We start from the raw sequence: 19,810 nt of genomic DNA on the forward strand, positions 1-19,810 counted from the left end.
CATGGGACCCCACCAAGGAGGAGATTACTCAGTGGTTTAAGTGAAAGAAACATGAGTTCATTGCGAAAGAGATTGAGAATAAAAAGAAAATTACAGAGAAATGGTTGCAAAAGCACGTGTTCACTAAGCTCCATCAAATTTTCTTTGGAGAATTCTCGAACCTCTTGACAGAGTTGGTGTAGTGGCTGAAGGAAAACAACCCAGAGTACCGTCATGATGGACTGAGGAAATGGATAGCAGAAGGGGTACCTTAGCTACAAGCAGTAAGTAATAAAACTTTGTGCATCATGGACTTTTGGTTCGAGAGCATGTTGGAGAGAAAGTTCCCAAAGCGACCACGAGGTAAATTCATAAGGTCGATACCATTAGCTATCAAGATTTTGTTATATGACCATGGATTTCTACCTCTAAGATTCGAAAACATGAACAGCTATACCACTCATGCGCGAAGGCGAGTGGAGGGAGACAAGAAATGGCTTGAGAAGAGGGAAAGGAGAAAAATAGGAAGACTACGGTGGAAGATGATGGTGGGTTTGATATTGCACAAGTGAAGGTGAGAAGAGACAGTGTGGAGAGAGAGAGAGACTTTTGAGGTTAGCACTTTGAGGAGTGGGAGGAGGTTTCAATGGGATGATGTGGGAGGGGGTCGGTCAATGTTGATGTCTGCTAAGAGGAGAACCCCAAAGAGAGGGGCTAGGCCACCAAAGGACGAGGATTAATGCAAGTGATTAGAGTTACAAAGGAACATATTTCGGTACACCGTGCATAGAGGAAGAGGAAGGGGATTAGCTGAGTCCACATAGTACAAAATATTTGGAACATGAGTGATAGAATAAGATCGTGCCTGGTTTCGAGCCCACAACCCCATGCACATCTATAAATCAAGAGGTAAGCACTCAACACATTAACATGACTAGCATAGAAGGTAATTATAGTCAAGGAGGAGGAAATACTAGTAGTAGTGGGATTGGTCAGACTATAGGAGGATTGATACACGATGCTCAAATTCAAGTTGGTTCACAAACGAGTGCACAATTTTCTAGTAGTTTAGTAGGTGCAGGTGCAAGTACTTCATCTGGAAGTACTGCACAAAGTGTAATGGTGGGTGTGGATCTTAGGATGCTAATATTTCAAGGGGTTGGGAACGAGGACCCATAAAAACATTTATTCATGTGTGAGGTCATCTACACTTCCAAGTAGATCCATGATGAGGCAAAAAAAATCACGCAGCTAGAAGCTACTTTTAGGGATTGCGCACTAACATGGTACATGAAGTTCAAAATCATGTCTCTAGCTGGATAGAACAAGACTCTAATTGAGATTAGAAAATATTTGATAAGAGAATCCCAAAAGATGAAATTAGAGTCCTAGTGGATTACAAAATTTAAGGAAATCAAGAAATGCCCAAGCTAGTTGGTGTGGGAATTTGATCAATGATTTAAGGTTTTAAAGGATAAGATAACGTTTGAGATTTCGAATGTGCAATATAAAATTGGTTTATTGCTAGAATGTTGTCACATGTTAAGATACCATTGACACAACAATGGATCAGCACACAGTTAGAGGCATTAGAGCTCACGTTAAAATTGGGGGCTTCGCCAACAAGAGACAGAGACAACAATGATATAGTGTGAGTGCAGTCACGGTTGGCTTCACTAACCTTGCAACATAAGGATTTGATGAAGGGGAAGTAAAAGTAGGAAGAGGTATGGTGTACCATCTATCGAACAGAGGGCCACCATAGGAACGAATGTAAATTACTAATAAGATATATGGTGACTAGCGTAGTGAATCTGTTTGCGTAGGGAAGAGTGTTGAAAATAGAAACAAGAAATGATAAAAGTAGAATCCAGAAATTCCAATTTTAATTTTTCCTTGAATTAAAATTGTGAATTAAAATCGAATTTAGTCTCACCAGATACTTGAAAATAATTAATTAATTCATCTTGGATTAATTAGTTGGAGAAATTCAAGTTAGAAGTCCTTTTGAAGTCATGCAACAATTATCCCTTAAATTAAGGAGATTATCCCTTAATTAAGGAGATAAGGTTGAGTTATATTTGAGTTGTAATTAGTTAGCTCAGTTTACTGAGTTAAGTCCAGTTAAATTAGTTCCAAACTATTTGAGGAACTAATTGTGAGTTATCGGTCAGTTGATGCATGCATGCACTCAATAAGTGTACTCCAGATAACTAAAGATTCTCTCATCAGAAACTCATGCATCTATATTCTGAGAAAGACCCAGCTGAGATTAAAGTCAAGGACAATGTACTATAAGTTGCATGTTTTGTCCTATAAAGGAAACTCATGCATGCAGAAGGAATAAGGTTCCTTGAGGATTGTGCAGTTCTGACAGGGTGTGAGATTAGTGTTCCACTTGGTTGAGAGCCTTCCACTTGGTAACAGGATGATCACCCAAGAGAAACTGTTCAAGGAAATAGGAGGTTTGGAGGGCAAAGAAGAAGGCTTGTGAGAAGCCCGGTTTGCCTATGAGCATCTGTGAGGATTGTATTGAGAGCTGGCTAGTTGTGAGAGTTCAGGCTTTGTATAATCTCTATGTATTTCCGCTTTGATCTGTTGAGAGCTAAGGCTTTGTATAATTCCTATGTATTTCCACCTTGTATGATAATACAGATAGTGGGGTTTTTAGCTGAGGCTTTCCCCAAGGTAAAAATAAAGTTATCAGACAGTTGATGAATGCATGCACTCAACAAGTATACTCCAGATAACTGAAGATTCTCTCATCAAAAACTCATGCATGTATATTCTGAGAAATACCTAGTTGAGATTAAAGTCGAGGACAATGTACTATCAGTTGCATGTTTTCTCCTATAAAGGAAACTCATGCATGCAGAAGGAATAAGGTTCCTTGAGGATTGCACAGTTCTGACAGGGTGTGAGATCAGTGTTCCACTTGGTTGAGAGTCTTCCACTTGGTAACAGTAGGATCACCTAGGAGAAAATGTGCAAGGAAATAAGAGGCTTGGAGGGCAGAGAAGCAGGCTTGTGAGAAGCCTGGTTTTCCCGTGAACATCTGTGAGGATTGTCTTGAGAGCTGGCTAGCTGTGAGAGCTAAGGCTTTGTATAATCTCTATGTATTTCCACCTTCATCTATGAGGATTTTACTGAGAGATGGCTAGCTATGAGAGCTAAGGCTATGTATAATTCCTATGTATTTCCACCTTGTTTGATAATACAGATAGTGGGGTTTTTAGCTGAGGCTTTCCCCGAGGTATTTTCTTGTGTATTGTGTTGATTCTTCTTCTTCTGGTTATATATGTTCAGCTCGATCTTTAAGCTTCCACAAATTGATAGTAGAAGTAGGTTATAGTATTTTGCTTTGATTTATATTTTATTATCGGGTTAACCTACATACAGATTTTCTACATGGTAGTAGAGAGATAGATTTGTAGAGAAATTTCTACATGGTATCGGAGCAAAGTTGATCAGGGCAGTGAATCAAAGCAGTGAAAAGTATATGGATAAGAGAATTCAAAGTTTGAAGTTCGGGGTTGTAGGTGCAAATCGAATTCATATCATACTTCAAGGTTGGCCAATGGCGTTCTATGGCTTAAGACTCAAGTATGCCTTGGAAGGTAGCTCGAATTACATAGCATGGAAAGATAGAATGGAGGTTGTGTTACAAGACAATGGTTTGAAGGATTTCATTGATCAAGAAATCCCAAAGCCAGCTTCAACTAATGCATAAGAGTCCGCTAATTGGAAGAAGTGTGTGGCGAGGGTGAGACGGATCATCCTTGAGGGAGTTCGAGACCATATTGTCTCGAGTCTCCATGGGAAGGATACTCCATTTTCAATGTGGAATACATTGAAGGACCTCTACCAGAACAGTAGTGACCAGAGGAAATTGGCGCTCAAGGATAAGCTTCGAAGAATCGAGATGGAGAAGGGCTCTACTATTTTCACATATCTAAACAAGCTCACCACTTGCAAAGATGAGCTTGGAAGTGTGGGAATAACTACTGCCGATGATGATATGGTGAGCCTCGCTCTCCTTGGCCTTCCAAAGATCTGTAATAACTACCAAGACTCTGTGAATGGAAGGGATAAACTGCTGGATCGGAAATGACAGTGGTCAGATCTCATGCAGGAAGAGATCAAGAGGAGCACACGAGATGATTCTTCATCCAAGGATGATGATGAAGAAAATCTAGCCTTAGCGAGTAAGGCAAGGAAAGGGAAGGAGAATGCTTCCCATTCCAACTTGAATTCTTTTCATGGAGGGAAGAAAGGTGACATATCTAAAGTGAGATGCTTTAATTGTCACGAGATGGGACATTATGCGACTAATTGCCCATCGAAGAAGTCCAAGAAGGGATCCTTGGAAGGATCAGAAGGTGAGGCATTAGCCTCTTAGTTCGAAATGGACTTTACCCTCATCGCATGCATGGTGTCATCGATGATGGGTTGTGGTTGGTATCTTGACAGTGGAGCCTCATTCCACATGACTGGAAATAAAAGTTTATTCAGTACCTTGGAGGAGAAAGACCTCAAGATGCGCATAGAGATGGGTGACGATGAAAGGTAGAGTGTTTCAAGAGTGGGCATGATTGCTTTTTAGAGGGAGCATGGACCTCCTATCACATTGACAGATGTGAAGTATGTGCATGGACTGAAGAAGAACTTGGTATCAGTCGCGATGTTGGAGGACAAAGGCTACAATGTTGTTTTTAGTAAGGGAAAGGTTTTCCTTAGACACATGATCACGGGACAAGTGAAACCAATTGGTTCATGAGTTAAGAACATGTATACTCTTGAGGTTCAAGATGCATGCAAAGCCTTGAGGAGCAAGGCAAATGTTAGAAACTTGCTGGTTGAGAGGGAGAGTAAATTACCTCTCAACATGTAGCCTAGAAGAAGTCTCAAACAATTGTGGAGGAGCCACAATTGGAGTGGGCAAAGGGATCACATGCAGCCATACCTCCAGGTGTGGGGTGGGGCGATGTGAAGTGATAGTCCCAAGAAGGCTGAAATTGGGCAGGGTCCATTGAGAGATATTATCTCATGGATCGTACCTTTCTACGGGAGCCCAAAGTACATAGTAGCGGGAGGAATTAATGGGATTGATGCAGTCAGAGATCAACGTGATAGAGGCTAGAGTAGTCAGATACTGAAGAGTGCAGAGAAGGATTGACAACAGTCGAGAAAGGTAGAGCTAGCCGAAGTGCAAATTTTTCAGTTGATAGAGGCAGCAACAGTTAGAGACTTTGATGACAGATGCATCATACTAATTCAGGTTGGATGATTTTTTGTTTATGGAGTTGTTGGAGCAACAACACTAGAGAGAAGTGTTGCATGCATAACATTCCAAAGGTTCACGATCAGGATCAAGTTGAATTCCTTTCTTGTTGAGAGGGAGCGTTGAAAATAGCAACAAGAAATGATAAAAATAGAATCCAGAAATTCCAATTTTAATTTGTCCTTGAATTAAAATTGTGAATTGAAATCGAATTTAGTCTCACTAGCAACTTGGAAATAATTATTTAATTCATCTTGGATTAATTATTTGGAGAAATTCAAGTTAGAAGTCTTTCTGAAGTCATGCAATAGTTATCCCTTAAATTAAGGAGATTATCCCTTAATTAAGGAGATAAGGTTGAGTTATATTTGAGTTGTAATTAGTTAGCTCAGTTTACTGAGTTAAGTCTAGTTAAATTAGTTCCAAACTATTTGAGGAACTAATTGTGAGTTATCAGTCAGTTGATGCATGCATGCACTCAACAAGTGTACTCCAGATAACTGAAGATTCTCTCATCAGAAACTCATGCATGTCTATTATGAGAAAGACCCAGTTGAGATTAAACTCATGCATGTCTATTATGAGAAAGACCCAGTTGAGATTAAAGTCAAGGAAATTATACTATCAGTTGCATGTTTTCTCCTATAAAGGAAACTTATGCATGCAGAAGGAATAACTTTCCTTGAGGATTGCGCAGTTCTGATAGGGTGTGAGATCAGTGTGAGAGATCAGTGTTCCACTTGGTTGAGAGTCTTCCACTTGGTAATAGGAGGATCACCCAAGAGAAATTGCGCAAGGAAATAGGAGGCTTGGAGGGCAAAGAAGAAGGCTTTTGAGAAGCCTGGTTTGCCTGTGAGCATCTGTGAGGATTGTACTGAGAGCTGGCTAGTTGTGAGCGCTAAGGCTTTGTATAATCTCTATGTATTTCCACCTTCATCTATGAGGATTGTACTGAAAACTAGCTAGCTGTGAGAGATAAGGCTTTGTATAATTCCTATGTATTTCCACCTTGTATGATAATACAGATAGTGGGGTTCTCAGCTGAGGCTTTCCCCGAGGTAAAAAAAAAAAATATCAGTTAGTTGATGCATGCATGCACTCAACAAGTGTACTCTAGATAACTGAAGATCCTCTCATCAGAAACTCATGCATGTCCATTCTGAGAAAGACCTAGTTGAGATTAAAGTCAAGGACAGTGTACTATCAATTGCATGTTTTCTCCTATAAAGGAAACTCATGCATGCAGAAGGAATAAGGTTCCTTGAGGATTGTGTAGTTCTAATAGGGTGTGAGATTAGTATGAGAGATCAGTGTTCCACTTGGTTGAGAGTCTTCCACTTGGTAACAGGAGGATCACCCAGGAGAAACTGTGGAAGGAAATAGGAGGCTTGGAGGGCATAGAAGAAGGCTTGTGAGAAGCCTGGTTTGCCTATGAGCATCTGTGAGGATTGTACTGAGAGCTGGCTAGTTGTGAGAGCTAAGGCTTTGTATAATCTCTATGTATTTCCAACTTCATCTGTGAGGATTGTACTGAGCGCTGGCTAGCTGTGAGAGCTAAGGCTTTGTATAATTCCTATGTATTTCCACCTTGTATAATAATACAGATAGTGGGGTTTTTAGTTGAGGCTTTCTTCGAGCTAAAAAAAAAAAGTTATCAGTTAGTTGATGCATGCATGCAATCAACAAGTGTACTCTAGATAACTGAATATCCTCTCATTAGAAACTCATGCATGTCCATTCTGAGAAAGACCCAGTTGAGATTAAAGTCAAGGACAGTGTACTATCAGTTGCATGTTTTCTCTTATAAAGGAAACTCATGCATGTAGAAGGAATAAGGTTCCTTGAGGATTGTGCAGTTCTAATAGGGTGTGAGATCGGTATGAGAGATCAATGTTCCACTTGGTTGAGAGTCTTCCACTTAGTAATAGGAGGATCACCCAGGAGAAACTGCGGAAGGAAATAGGAGGCGTGGATGGCATAGAAGAAGGCTTGTGAGAAGCCTGGTTTGCTTGTGAGCATCTGTGAGGATTGTACTGAGAACTGGCTAGCTGTGAGAGCTAAGGCTTTGTATAATCTCTATGTATTTCCAACTTCATCTATGAGGATTGTACTGAGAGTTGGCTAGTCGTTAGAGCTAAGGCTTTGTATAATTCCTATGTATTTCCACCTTGTATGATAATACAGATAGTGGGGTTTTTAGCTAAGGCTTTCCCCGAGGTAAAAAAAAAGTTATCAGTTAGTTGATGCATGCATGCACTCAACAAGTGTACTCTAGATAACTGAAGATCCTCTCATCAGAAACTCATGCATTTCCATTTTGAGAAAGACCCAGTTGAGATTAAAGTCAAGGACAATGTACTATCAGTTGCATGTTTTCTCCTATAAAGGAAACTCATGCATGCAAAAGGAATAAGGTTCCTTGAGGATTGTGCAGTTCTGATAGGGTGTGAGATCAGTATGAGAGACCAGTGTTCCACTTGGTTGAGTCTTCCACTTAGAAATAGGAGGATCACCCAGGAGAAATTGCGGAAGAAAATAGGAGACTTGGATGACATAGAAGAAGGCTTGTGAGAAGCCTGGTTTGCCTGTGAGCATCTGTGAGGATTGTACTAAGATCTGGCTAGCTATGAGAGCTAAGGCTTTGTATAATCTCTATGTATTTCCAACTTCATCTGTGAGGATTGTATTGAGAGCTGGCTAGCTGTGAGAGCTAAGGCTTTGTATAATTCCTATGTATTTCCACCTTGTATGATAATACAGATAGTGGGGTTTTTAGCTGAGGCTTTCCCTGAGGTATTTTCATGTGTATTGTGTTGATTCTTCTTCTTTTGGTTATATGTGTTCAGCTCGATCTTGCTCGATCTTTAAGCTTCCACAAATTGATAGTAGAAGTATGTTATAGTATTTTGCTTTGATTTATATTGCATTATCGGGTTAACCTACATACAGATTTTCTACATGGTAGTAGAGAGATAGAACTCTAGAGAAATTTATACATGGTACCAGAGCAAAGTTTATCAGAGCAATGAGTCGGAGCAGTGAACATTATACGAAGAAGAGAATTCGAAGTTTGAAGTTTGGGGTTGCAGGTGCAAATCGAATTCATATCATACTTCAAGGTTAGCCAATGGCGTTCTATGGCTTGAGACTCGAGTATGCCTTGGAAGGTAGCTCGAATTACATAGCATGGAAAGATAGAATGGAGGTTGTATTAGAATACAATGGCTTGAAGGATTTCATTGATCAAGAAATCCCAAAGCCAACTTCAACTAGTGCACAAGAGTTGGTTGAATGGAAGAAGTGTGTGGCGAGGGCGAGACGGATCATCTTTGAGGTAGTTCGAGACCATATTTTCTCGAGTCTCCATGGGAAGGATACTCCATTTTCAACATGGAAGACATTGAAGGGCCTCTACTAGAATAGTAGTGACCAGAGGAAATTGACGCTCAAGGATAAGCTTCAAAGAATCAAGATGGAGAAGGGCGATATTATTTCCACATATCTAAACAAGCTCACCACCTGCAAAGATGAGCTTGGAAGTGTGGGAATAACCACTGCTAATGATGATATGGTGAGCCTCACTCTCCTTGGCCTTCCAAAGAGCTGGAATAGTTACCAGGACTCTGTGAATGGAAGGGAGAAACTACGGATTGGGAATGATTGTGGTTGGATCTCATGCAGGAGGAGATCAGGAGGAGCACACGAGATGGTTCTTCATCCAAGGATGATGATGAAAAAAATCTTTCCTTAGTAAGTAAGGCAAGGAAAGGAAAGGATAAGGCTTCCCATTCCAAATCGAATTCTTCTCATGGTGGGAAGAAGGGTGACATATCTAAAGTGATATGCTTTAATTGTCACGAGATGGGACATTATGCGACTAATTTCCCATCAAATAAGTCCAAGAAGGGATCCTTAGAAGGATCAGAAGGTGAGGCATTAGCCTCTTAGTTCGAAATGGACTTTACCCTCATCGCATGCATGGTGTCATCGATGATGGGTTGTGGTTGGTATCTTGACAGTGGAGCCTCATTCCACATGATCGGCAATAAAATTTTATTCAGTACCTTGGAGGAGAAAGCCCTCAAGATGCGCATAGACATGGGTGACGACGAAAGGTATAGTGTTTTAGGAGTGGGCACAGTTGATTTTCAGAGGGAGGATGGACCTCCTATCACCTTGACATATGTGAAGTATGTGCCTAGACTGAAGAAGAACTTGTTATCGGTTGCGATGTTGGAGGACAAAGGCTACGATGTTGTTTTTAGTAAGGGAAAGGTTTTCCTTAGACACATCACCACGAGACAGGTGAAACAAATCGGTTCTTGAGGTTCAAGATGCATGCAAAGCCTTGAGGAGCAAGGCAAATGTTAGATACTTGGTGGTTGACAGGGAGAGTAAATTACCTCTCAACATGCAACCCCATAAAAAGTCTCAGACAATTATGGAGGAGCCATAATTGGAGTGGGTAGAGGGATCACATGCAGCCATACCTCTAGGTGTGAGTTGGGGCGATGTGAAGTGATAGTCACAAGAAAGCTAAAATTAGGTAGGGTCCACTTGCTATGGGAGCCCAAAATACATAGTAGCGGGAGGAATTAGTGAGATTGATGCAGTCAGAGATCAAAGTGACAGAGGCTAAAGCATTTAGATACTGAAGAGTGCAGAGAAGGATTGACAACAATGCAGAAAGGCAAAGTCAAATGAAGCCCAAAGTTTTCAGTTGACAGAGGCAATAGCAGTCAGAGACTTTGATGACAGATGTATCATACTGATTCAGGTTGGATGATTTTTTGTTTCTTGAGTTGTTGGAGCAACAACACTAGAGAGAAGTTTTGCATGTATAACATTCCAAAGGTTCACAATCGATATCGACTTGAATTCCTTTCTTGTTGAGAGGGAGTGTTGAAAATAACAACAAGAAATTATAAAAATATAATCCAAAAATTCCAATTTTAATTTGTTCTTGAATTAAAATTGTGAATTAAAATCGAATTTAGTCTCACTAGCTACTTGGAAATAATTAATTAATTCATCTTGGATTAATTAGTTGGAGAAATTCAAGTTAGAAGTCTTTCTGAAGTCATGCAACAGTTATCCCTTAAATTAAGGAAATTATCCCTTAATTAAGGAGATAAGGTTGAGTTATATTTGAGTTGTAATTAGTTAGCTCAGTTTACTGAATTAAGTCCAGTTAAATTAGTTCCAAACAGTTTGAGGAACTAATTTTGAGTTATCAGTCAGTTGATGCATGCATGCACTCAACAAGTGTACTCCAAATAATTGAATATTCTCTCATCAGAAACTCATGCATGTCTATTCTAAGAAAGACCCAGTTGAGATTAAAGTTAAGGACAATGTACTATCAGTTTCATGTTTTCTCCTATAAAGGAAACTCATGCATGCAAAAGGAATAAGGTTCCTTGAGGATTGCGCAGTTCTGAAAGGGTTTGAGATCAGTGTTCCACTTGGTTGAGAGTCTTCCACTTGGTAACAGGAGGACCACCCAGGAGAAACTACGCAAGGAAATAGGAGGCTTGGAGGGCAGAGAAGAAGGCTTGTAAGAAGCCTGGTTTTCTTATGCGCATCTGTGACAATTGTACTGAGAGCTGGCTAGCTGTGAGAGCTAAGGCTTTGTATAATCTCTATGTATTTACACCTTCATATGTGAGGATTGTATTGAGAGCTGGCTAGCTGTGAGAGCTAAGGCTTTGTATAATTCCTATGTATTTCCACCTTGTATGATAATACAGATAGTGGGGTTTTTAGTTGAGGCTTTCCCCGAGTTATTTTCATGTGTATTGTGTTGATTCTTCTTCTTCTGGTTATATGTGTTTAGCTCGATCTTGCTCAATCTTGATGCTTCCACAAATTGATAGTAGAAGTAGGTTATAGTATTCTGCTTTGATTTATATTGCATTATCGAGTTAACCTACATACAGATTTTCTACATGGTAGTAGAGAGATAGATTTGTAGAGAGATTTCTACCGAAAGGAATGTGGTGTGAAATATGTCTAGTGTTGTGCCATACACTTGCAAGTTGTTCAATGATGTATAAGTATGAAGGCACAACCCACACTCTATTTTGTGATTTCTATAAATAAGTTGGACATGATATCCACCACTTTCGCGCATTGGATTTAATACATGATAGCACATTAGACTCACTCCGGGTGCAACATGATGATTGATATTTAAGGATTCCTATGGTCTTGTGGTCCTATAGGACTACATGCAAGAATATGACTCAGTAGACACCTTTCTGTTTGGTGTATGAGATAGAAATTATTATGCCAATGGAATTCTTAAAACTAAGTTTGCGCATTGAGATAGTTACACAGCTAATGGATACTAGCGTAGTGGAACAAAGATTGCAATAATTACTACAATTAGAAGAAGACTAACTACTAGTAAAATTCTACTAGGAGGTGTATAAGGCTTGATATAAAGCATGACATAATAGAATAATCAAGCAAAAGACATTCCAAGTTAGGGATTTGGTAGTGTTTATGACAATAAGTTTAGCAAGCATCTGAGTAAGTTCTAGATGCACTAGATGGGGCCATATATAATTCAACATATAACAGATACACGCACAGTACAAGTAAGGAAATTGGATGGCACACTGGATGCAGGATTTGTTAATAGAAGTCATTCTAAACTATATAGAGACAACCGATCTCCTACGTGCTCTATGTGAACAAGATCAAGGAACAATCTACCATCTATACATAAATAAATTAGATTGGTGATGATTGGTATGAAGTTTAGAATGGTAAGTGCTAAAGTTAGGAGTTACTAGTTCATTTATATTCTTGAAGTAGCATAACATTGTGGATTGGAGAAGTCACTGCATTAGACTAGAAAACATGCAGTGTTTGAGGTCACCTTTCTAGAAATCTATGCAAAGGAAGGCAGTAAAGCGAGACTAGGTAATGGTGTGATGCCTACGACATATTGAGCTCAAAGTCACATTAGTACAACTGTATGAATGATAGTCTGATGGAAATAGGTAATTGGGGACATTGTTGGTACAAAATCTAGTGAATAGTTGGAAAAAATATTTAGGGAAGATAAATTGCAATAATTTGAAAATGAAGGTACTTAATGAGGAAACCATTGTCAATGAGTTGTAATTTGGACAAGAAATTGTGTCTGTATTCTCGACCTATGACGAAAGGACACCAGAGGGAGTAGAAAATCATCTTGGTTCATGGTGTCGTAATGAGACGATGGTCAAGTAGCATGTGGATGTACAAGTTTGAGATATGCATGCATGCAATATAATTTCAACCTCAAGGAAGTAGAAGGAAATAAATGGAGAGGAGTATGTGAATGGAAGCAACAAGGTAATAAATCTTGAATAAGATCCGAGTCAAGAAGTGAAGATTGAGATTTTCACTGTAGAAGTGACCGGTATTGAAAAAAATTTCGTTATAATTAAAATTTGTCGTTTTCACTATAGAAGTGACAGGTATTAGCAAAAATATAAGTAAAGTGAAAAAAAATATAAAATACAGTGAAAAATAAAATTAGCAAAAATATAAAATAAAGTGAAAAAACGCTGCTAAAACCATAGAGTTAGCCAAATAAAGAACTTTTAAGTTATAAGTAATGAATTTTGAAGTGATAAGGAATCGGATGTTTTTTATAATTAGCAAAAATACAGTTAGTATTTCTTTAAAATAAAAAGGGAAAAAAAAACATAGATTAAGATTTTTCAAAAATAAAAAATATTTTTGTAGATTCTTTATATTTTGGTACTTTTAATAATATTGAAAAAGTAATTATTATAATGAAAATTTTATTTTTTTGTTAAGATATAATATATTATAATATAAGATTCAAATCTGAGTGGGAAAAAACAACAAAACATACCATCACAAATCTACACTCAACCTACAATCACTTTATCTACACTACCCACAATCACTTTATTTACATTTACACTGGGATTATTGGTGTATGTTACATAAGAGTTTTGATGATATTGAATTTACCATTTAAACTAGTTTCATTTTGGAATTTGACAAACAAAACCCAATGAACTTTAACTTAAATATTATGACATTAAAAGTTTTACATTTCAGTAGGCAAGCTTTTATTCAGTAACTAACTGTAAAGCACTCTGCCACTTCACGGGCAGTCTTTTAAGATTTAACTTCAGGGATTTAATATGCTTCAGGCAAAGGCTGCATTTAACTTTGGAAGGATGATGCAGAACACTATGACTTCCAGCGTTGCTTGTATGAAAGCATGCATGCATGCAATATAATTTCAACCTCAAGGAAGTAGAAGGAAATAAATGGAGAGGTTATGACCTTAAAAGTTTTACATTTCAGTAGGCAAGATTTTATTCAGTAACTAACTGTAAAGCACTCGGGCAGTCTTTTAAGATTTAACTTCAGGGATTTAATATGCTTCAGGCAAAGGCTGCATTTTATTTTGGAAGGATGATGCAGACCACTATGACTTCCAGCGTTGCTTGTATGAAAGCATGCATGCATGCAATATAATTTCAACCTCAAGGAATTAGAAGGAAATAAATGGAGAGGAGTATGTGAATGGAAGCAACAAGGTAATAAATCTTGAATAAGCTCCGAGTCAAGAAGTGAAGATTGAGATTTTCACTGTAGAAGTGACAGGTATTGAAAAATTTTGCGAAGATTGAGATTTTCACTGTAGAAATGACAGGTATTGAAAAATTTTGCTAATAATTAAAATTTGTCGTTATAATTTTTTGATGACGTCATTATGGTATGAAAACGTAATATCAAGTTGTCTCGTGAAAGGGACTATGATGTTCCAAAAGGAAATACTTCCTTTCCAAGTGTCTAGGGAGTTTCACGTCTATTGACTTAAACAGATTTTTGCCATTTTCATTGCAAAACTGAAGCAGGGAGGAATTAGTAGATAAAAATCAGACTTGAATTGAAAAGAAGGAGTTACAGCTCATAGGTGAGTACCTCCCTTGGAGACTGCACTCATACAAAGAGAACTCTTCGTACACTACACTCTACTTCCATCAAATGAGCAATTACATCATTAAGTACTTTACTAGAACTCAGGAAGTTGCAACCAAACTCCTAAACTCTAGGAACAAATCCTAAATTAAGGAGATACGTTACAAATGGTGTAACCGTTTCTCTATTAATACAAAATAATATTAATTATTTTCAACTCCCCCCTTAATGGAGAAAGGATTATCCTGAACTCCTAGCATCCCTCTAAACAATTCAAACTTTACATGCCCAAGAGGCTTAATAAAAATATTAGTGATGTTATCACAAGTTTTACAGTATTCAACACATATCTCTTTTGACAGTAGTTTCTCTCAATGAAGCCGAGCTACAGTGCTCTGCTTTTTGTTGCTCCATGCTATGACCCCGGATCCAACGCTGAATGCATAACCTATGATAGATCTTCGATCATCCAAGTTACCTGCCCAATCGGAATCTGAAAAACCTGCTAGAATAACATCAGAAGTGTCAGTGTACAAAATGCCATAATTACTAGTACCACTAAGATACCTCAACACACTTTTTGTTGCGACCCAGTGACTTTTGAGTGGTTTTGACATGAACTGGCTCAACACATTAACAGAATATGCCAAATCTGGTCTAGTTGTAGTCAGAGATATCAAACTGCCAACTAGTTGTCTGTACATGGTCTCATCCACCTCTTTAATACCATCGTCACTGCTCAACTTTAAGTTCTGCTGTAATGGTGTTGCTGTTGTTCTACACTGCTCTATTCTGAACCTTTCCAGCAAGCTTCTGGCATACTTCCCTTAAGTAAGAAAGGTTTGTCCAGAGTCTTTCCATCTCATACACTTGTGACATCTGATTTCTTTGATCAGATTGTTAGCATTCCCTATTACAATCATATCGTCTACATACAAAGAAATCAAACTAATTTTCCTTTGTTTATTAAACTTGGTATATAGATTTGGATCATTCAAGCTCCTATGAAAGCCATGCTGAACAAAAAATGAGTCAATTTTCTCATACCATGACCTGGGTGCCTGTTTTAAACCATAAAGTGTCTTTTTTAATTTACACACAAGATGTTCCTGTCCCTTTTTCACAAAACCTTCAGGCTGTACTAAATAAATTTCTTCTTTCAAGTCACCATTCAGAAATGAACACTTAACATCTAGCTGGTGTAGCTGCCATTTGTGTTTTGTTTCTAAGGAAATTAACATTCTAAGGGTGTTTAATTCGTCTACAGGAGCAAAGGTGTCATCGAAATCTATTCCCTCTTTCTGGGAGTAACCCTTTGCTACCAGTCGAGCTTTAAGTTTCTCTATACTCCCATCTGCATTTATTTTTGGTTTATACAACCATTTGCATCCTATGGGAGTTTTACATTCAGGAAATTCAACCAAATCCCAAGTATGGTTTCTATTTATTGATTCTATATATATTGCAGCCCTCCATGCATCAAATTTACTTGCTTCCTCATAATTTGCAGGTTCTACAATGTTTAAAAACTTTGACATTAATGCATAGTCTTTCAATTTAGAAGGTAATTGAGTATTCCTACTTGATCTCCTTGGTAGGGGACTTACCTCAAATCTGTCTATTTCAGCCTTTTCTGGGCTTGCATTATTGATTACATTTCTTGTTACTTCTTCTTCTTGTTTCTGCTCCTGCTCTTCATCTTCCTCACTGTTTTCTCCCATTAGCAATGGAATGTCCCAATCACTGTTAGAGTCATCCTTTCCTTCTTCAACCTGTCCTACTTCTAACATTGTAAATTCCCCAGGATTCCCAAGATTGAAAGGACCAACATGTTCGCCCTCCATAGGTCGCATAAGGCCTTCAACCAGATCTGAAACGAACTGGAAGCTTCGTGTCTGTTTCCCATTTCCATAGACTATCAAAGGCTCCTTGCGCAAAGCCTGAGCAACAAAATTATTTGCAACCCGACCATCATCACAGAACATTCGCGGGCCGTATGTATTGAAAATTCGAGCAATCCGCACCTCAACATTTGCTCCCATAGTCAGAGTTTCGGCTGTTCTCTTACCCTCATCATAGCAACTGTGGACTCCGATGGGATTAACATACTCCTTCCTTCTTGTGAAGAAATTGTTGACAGCAATAACGTTGTCCCCTCTTGTCATGAGCCTGTCAGCTCCTCCCGTCACGACAACTCGCAGGGACTTTCTCTTCAAATCTAGGAGCACTTTAGCCCCCGAATTCACCATCGAACCTAAATGATACTGAGCACACCGAGAAACATGCGTCTCATGAACAACCCGATGAGGTTTGTTTGGCACAAACCTTCCATTTTCATTAACATTAGAGGCCAAAAAACCACGCTGAAGGATAAAGAAAGTCGATGCGATGGCGATTCCTATCAAAATTAACAGCAACCGTTGCTCCCTGAGCAAATAATCTACTGGCCTGATAATAGACCACGTCTTTTCTGGCTTAAGAGAGTACTCATCACTGTTATTCATATTGGACTGATAAATTTCTGATCCTCTGATGAATCAGTCTTCAATGAGCCACCACCGGGCAAGTCTGATCTGCTGCCACCAAACAGATCAGGAACTCCAATGCGCCACCACCGGGCAAGTCCGATCTGCTACCACCGAATAGATCAGGAACTCCAATACGCCACCACCAGGCAAGTCCGATCTGCTGCCACCGAACAGATCAGGAACTCCAATATGCCACCACCGGGCTACTCCGATCTGCTACCACCGAACAGATCCGGAAATTCAAAGTGTCACCACCGAGCAAGGTTGATCTGCAAAAATTGCAAATTTCCAAAGAGAAAGAGGTTGGCGCTCTGCGACAGTGAAATACCCGCGCCAGAAACAAATTCGACGCGTCTTACAAAATTAGTGCGCTTAATCCTTGATTTTCCGTGCCAACAGGACTTTCTAGCGCGCTTATCCCCCTCAAAACCGCGCCAAGTGGCACATCTGTTCCTTAAAAAACCGCGCCAGCTCTTCCTTCCGCTCAAAAATGGTGCGACTGTTCGCGACAAAACTGCGCCAACACTTTCTTGCGCTCAGAGATGATCAGTCATCTGAGACCTATGCTCCAGGTGTTACTGCAATCCACCTGATCCTACGAATGCTTCTGTACACTCCACTACCACTACAGTTCTGTAATCAATGATGCATCCTAAAAAAAGATTAAAGCTATCCCTACTTTGTGCTCTGATACCAAGATAAAAATCAGACTTGAATTGAAAAGGAGTTACAGCTCACAGGTGAGTACCGCACCAGAAGACTACACTCATACAAAGAGAACTCTTTGTACACTACACTCTACTTCCATCAAATGAGCAATTAAATCATTAAGTACTTTACTAGAACTCACGAAGTTGCAACCAAACTCCTAAACTCTAGCAACAAATCCTAAACTAAAGAGATACGTTACAACTGGTGTAACCATTTCTCCATTAATACAAAATAATATTAATTATTTTCAGCTTTAGTAGCAGAAAAAGTCACAACGAAGCTGATAAATAGGCAAAAACGGTATCAATCCAAACATAATTTTATCTGAACATAATTTTAACCAATAACTGAGTATATTCGCAAGGCTCATTATTATGATCAAGAGGGCCATCCTTATTAGCAAAGCTCATTATTATGATCGAGAGGGCCATCTTTATTTTGATTATAGATTGTGCGGAATATTTTAGAATGTAATTGGATGAATAGTAATGAGTTACCACCAATGATTTTATTTTGTTTTTCAAAATTTAAAATATTTTCAAATTTTTTATACTGATATTTTTCTAATTAAATTCTTAAGTATTCCCAAAATTTTACAGTTATACATCAACATTTCCAAAATTACAATTGCAACATAAATATTTCCAAAATTACAGTTGCAAATGTTAAAAGGGTTCCAAGGTCGACTCGAATGACTCCGTGTCTATTCTCACTTACAATACATGAATAACACAATAGAGGAAACGATTATTGAATCATTTTACCCCAATCGATTGAACTACCTAACCTAGCGATGGAGAATAGAATGGCTGCAATATGCTGTTGCAGTTTTCTCTGAAAGAAGATCTGTAAAAAGTAGAGATTACTGATAGCATAGGGAATGCTTGTGGGGCAGGTTGAAAAGGCTCGCCAGTGGATTCAGTAAGAAGACAGTAGGTAGTGAAGAAAATAAGTATTTAAGTTATTCAAAACAAGTTTAAAACAACCCAAAATTAGTATAGTTGTATATAGCATTAATGCCAACAAATATAAATATTCAAACCTTCCAAGGAATAAAGCATGGATTCCTTAAGCTTTATTACAACGAAGGAATAGAATCGCTGAAGTGTGAGGGGAACTCTGGTCGCCACTGAACGACGTTGTCGAAAGGAAAATGAACCCTCGGCTCTCGCAGGATCGGACAAAGCAAACCAGCCGCGGTCCGATCTATCGAGCAACAAACGCGTCCCTGCGAGTTTAGAGATCGATTCGGAGAAGCCATTAACCTTTTTAAATGTTATTTCTCAAGTTTAATTAATAAACTCTAAATACTCTAAAAGTTACTAAACGTTTTTGAAAATTCCTGAGAGTGCTGAATTTATATATGCAATGAAATCAAATTTCACCAAAATCCACCAGAAACCCCAAAAATTAGCACTACTCCGTCGAATATTGTAAGAAGATGGCGTTTCCGGCGTAGAATGCCAATCGATGGCCGCATCCCAACCGTAAACCGCGCAAGCATCGGGTGAGATTACCCTTATTTTCAGCTAACGCCATCCCCGAACGACCAAATATCTACTTCGTGTAAGGACTGAGCTGTTGGAATATTAATTCCAACTGCAAGCACCGTGGACGCAACATGGACAGCGATGGCAGCCGACTCAGCAAGCACGTACAACCCCGAAACCGCTCAGTGAAACCAGCAAACTGCCTAATGCATTTCGGATCGCTTTTGCGGTGAGAGAAGTTTCCGTACACACGAGCCCGATCCAATTATCCTTAGCCATGTGGTCCTCTGTCAGCAGAATTGACATTTCGGAGCCTAAAGTTCAGCGTGAAATGGGTTCTGGATATTTATTCCAGCCGTCTGATTTGCTTGATTGTCTTCCGCCATCCATCAACCAAAGTAGCATGCGAGCCAACATTAAATATCATGCGTGGAGTAAAATCAAACTTCTGTTTTGACAGCCATGCTAAGAATTTAATGACTTCACAGGGGTTGGTAAATGGTTGATGAGGTTTTTAATTTTAATATTTTTTATATAGTGGAAGTATGGGCAGTTTTTGTGCGTTGACCATTTTGTTTTTCACATGTGAATTACAATGAAATGAATGCACATGTTGTGTGTTAAAAAAAAAAAACATGGGGCAGCGCAGGTTTATAAATTGTATGTTGTAAAATGCACTGAAGTGTATCCAGTTAAAAAAAAGGGAACGAGAACGAAGACTGAAAAACGATGCAGGCAGCATAAAGCACAGCAGTGCGTAGTGTGAAGCAAGGAGGGCAATACGCAGACCATGGAATTTGCAACCATAGCAGAGTGTGGTTGAATATAAATGGAGAGAACCTGGCAGTGAATAAAAATAG

The 19,810-nt window shown here is 38.9% G+C and overlaps 1 long non-coding RNA gene across 1 annotated transcript; it reads right to left on the reverse strand.

Moving 5' to 3' along the window:
- Positions 1-18,400: 18,400 nt before the first annotated feature.
- Positions 18,401-19,035, reverse strand: LOC149257375 (uncharacterized). Its single transcript, XR_016245949.1, has 2 exons — positions 18,881-19,035; positions 18,401-18,688 (listed from the first exon to the last, which is right to left on the reverse strand). It is a non-coding gene; the product is annotated as an uncharacterized LOC149257375 (long non-coding RNA).
- Positions 19,036-19,810: the final 775 nt, after the last annotated feature.

The sequence above is a fragment of the Pinus tabuliformis genome, chromosome 6 (assembly GCF_031772625.1).
Source record: "Pinus tabuliformis cultivar Carrire ecotype Pingquan chromosome 6, CPIR1, whole genome shotgun sequence".
In the NCBI taxonomy this organism is placed as follows: Eukaryota; Viridiplantae; Streptophyta; class Pinopsida; order Pinales; family Pinaceae; genus Pinus; species Pinus tabuliformis.